This window comes from Octodon degus, unplaced genomic scaffold, assembly GCF_000260255.1.
Source record: "Octodon degus isolate 3935 unplaced genomic scaffold, OctDeg1.0 scaffold00111, whole genome shotgun sequence".
Taxonomy (NCBI): domain Eukaryota; kingdom Metazoa; phylum Chordata; class Mammalia; order Rodentia; family Octodontidae; genus Octodon; species Octodon degus.
Window position 1 is genome coordinate 5,757,299 of NW_004524687.1, and position 3,479 is coordinate 5,760,777.

General features: G+C 40.3%; 1 pseudogene; it reads right to left on the bottom strand.

The window, feature by feature from the left end:
* Positions 1–1,162: 1,162 nt before the first annotated feature.
* LOC101593110 lies at positions 1,163–2,146 on the bottom strand (annotated as a pseudogene).
* Positions 2,147–3,479: the final 1,333 nt, after the last annotated feature.

Sequence of the window (3,479 nt, forward strand, 5' to 3'; positions counted from 1 at the left end):
CCTTGAACATCACGTCCCGGCCCCAGTTCAGATGCCTCAGCCTGCTAGCACAGATCCTTCATTCCCTGCTGGCAGAGACTTTCTAGCTTCCACCACTAACCTTTAGGCCTTCCCAGTGCAAACCTCTGAAACTGGCCTCTCAAACATCTGAGACATTGTCAAGGGCTCTAAGCCTCCAACTGGATTTGTGGGAGGCACTGTTATGAGCTCTAGGTCACAGAGATAGACTTATGCAAGATATTAAGAACCCTCCCCTGGATTCTTTGGTCTTTAGTGCATGGACAGATTTCCTGCACTCTTTCTATATGATTATTCGGGTGATTCATTATAAAATAATCTTATAAAATGTGTCCTTGAAAAACCCCAAACTACAAGGTGCATTTTTGATTTGTTAAAAAAAATATAGAATAGTGTTTATAAGAGCTTATCAAACATGATTTAAAGTGACATATATTACATGTGATAAAAGGATGCAATAAATTTGTATAATAATATGTATTTATTTATATGTATTAAAATGGTATATACAGACCATCTCCTGAAGAACACAGAAAATATGATAAAGGTCATTTCTGCAAAGATCTAATAGGGAAATTAAACTAAAGGTGCAGCAAAAGCCTGAAAACTTACCCATATTCTCTTTGAGGCTGTTTAATATATTGTACCTAAAGTATGTACTTTTTACATTTTAAAAAATGAGTGTCAGAAAGTAGAAGGGAGACTTTTAGAGAAGAGGAAGGGGTCAAGGGTAAGCAGGGAAGAGAGGTGATGGAGTTGCAAATCATCAAAAGACATATGCATACATCGACACATCAAACTCAGTGCCACTATTCTATATTACTAATATGCTCAAATGAAAGTGTCACACTAATATATTTTATTATTATATGTGTTTCCTGTTATTTCACCTTTAAAATGTAATTGTTAGACTAGGCATGGTGGCATGTGCCTGTAATCCCAACTCTTGGGAGGCTGTAAACAGGTGGATCACTACGAGTCCAATCTACTAGTGAGACCCTAAACACCCTGTAGACTCCTCCCTATAAAAATACTAAAAAATAAAAATATGAAATAAAATGTAATTGTTTTAAAGTATTACTATTACATGAAAATAACTTGGTGCCACTCTTATTTGTGAATTTACCTTCCTTCTACAAGATGACTAGGTTGTAAAATAGCATCCCACAATTGGGTGGTCAGTATTGATCTCCAGGTTCTCCTTGGCCATCATGTAAGAGTTGTCACGGAAGGCCTGGGCCTTCCTAATCTGCTCCATGTCAGCTGTTCAGCCATAGGGGCTGGTCACCATGCTCCAGGGTGTAGACACAATCCTATTGGAGATTGTCACCTTCTCAACCTTCTTATACAAGATTTCCTTCAAGAGTCTGCACAGGTTCTCAAACTTGGCCTTGCTTTCCTCCATATTTTTCTTCTCCTCCTTACCCTCATACAGCTCCAGGCCTTCCTTGATCACAGATACCAAGCTCTTCCCGTCAAACTCCTTGGATTGCTGTGCACAGTACACATCACTGGGTTCAGTCATGCACACCACCTCAAAGCCCCATTTCTGTACAAGCTCCATGAAGGCAGAGTTGGCCACCTGTTCCTTGCTCTCACCAGTGATATAGTACCTGGACTTCTGTGTCTCCTTCATGCGAAACACATACACAAACAGGGACATCATCTCATCTCCAGACTCAGAGATGACAGCACAGTAGTTCAGAAATGCATTGCCTATTAGTGGAATCTTTACGGATTCCAAGCTTTATACCTTTTGAGAAAAGGAATTTCTTGTAGTTCTGTCTTCTGTCAACTCAGAGAAGAGCTCAAGGCATTTCTTAACAAAGTTTTTGTGGATGACTTTGAAAATTTTGCTCTGCTGGAGCATCTCTTGGGAGATTTTCAGGGCCAGATCCTCAGAGTCAACCATGCCATGGGTAAAATTTAGGTACTGGAAGCTGACAAGAATGACAAACCTGTCAAGGACCTGGTGGTGCTGTTGCTTGAGATGACGCTGCTGTCTTCTGGCTTCTCGTTGGAGGAGTAGCAGACTCATATCTACCACATGATCCACGAGGGCCTGGGCAATGATGACGATGAGGTGACTGTGAAGGAGGCAAGTGCAGCCATTCCTGATGAAATCCATCTCCTTGAAGGGAACAAGTACACATCTCAGATGGAAGAAGTTCATTAAGAGCTCCCACTGTGGGAAACCTGTATCCTTTGTATAGTGTCCCCATGACTCCCCCAGTATCCTGTCGCTCCTAGCTCCTCTGCTCAGTCTAGTAATTTCTCCTGCCCTGTGTTGAAAGCAGAAACAATGGCGTTGAGGCCATTCCTTCTGTAACTTGACAGCAGAATTGTATGTTGTGTATTGTGATCTTATTTTTGTTCTGAAATTAAAGTATTTGAAATAAAGAAGATGTAGTTTTAAAAATTAGCATCTCAAATGTATTCAGGTGGATTACTGGACATCTTTGCTTTGGCATAAAGATACACTCATTGATTGTATATAAATACTCATCTACTCTTATAGCATGGGAAATCATGCAACTGCATCATTGTCATCCCCAGAATTAATCTCCTATGGACAGTGAAGGGCTCGTTACTTAATTGGGCTTATGGCATGATTTCTTGCCTTGCATAATTGAATAAGCTTTCTTAGTGTACTTTTCTAAACTTTTAATAAATAAGCACATACCATGAATTCAAATAGATAAATAAATTATACAGCATTCACAAACTTGCTTCACCATTTAAAAATAACATTTTCGGGCCCAGGGAGATGTCTCGGTAGACTAAGCGCTTCCCTGGCAAACCCAAGAGCCTGAGTTCAATCTCCAGTCCCACCAAAAATAAATAAATAAATAAAAATAACATTTTCCCTAGAAAGGTCCTTGCAGGACTAGTTGTAACAAAGTCTAGATAAATAAACATAGAAACCACTGCAGTAGCTTTTAATTCCCCTCAGAGTCAGAGGCAGCCAGGACTGTGTTGCGTGCTGAGTCTTCTTGGGCTTTCTGCACTTCTCACACTTCCCCATGTGCACCCTTTCCATACCGCATTTGCAAGTTAATGCGTCACCTTCACCTTTCTTGTCCTTCCCTGACACAACTCTGAAAGTCAAGTGTAGACACAAGGACCTCGCAATATGAAGGGATTCTTCAGTTCACCAGTTGTGAGACTCCCTATCAATCCACATTAGAAGTTGTGGTGAGCAGAACTTATGATCAGTGTATGCTCTTATTATTATGCTAATTCACTGAGATCTTTAGACTTACTTTTCATAACAACAAAACCTAACTTATCCTGACTGAATGTATTATTCATCAATCATGGCATTTTCCTGTATAGTAAATGCCTGCCATGCACAAGATATGACAAAAGTATATTATAAAATGTGAAAAGAGGGGCCAGGGAGATAGCTCAGCTGTCTAAGCCCCTGCCTGGCAAGCACAAGGACCTGAGTTCAATCCCTG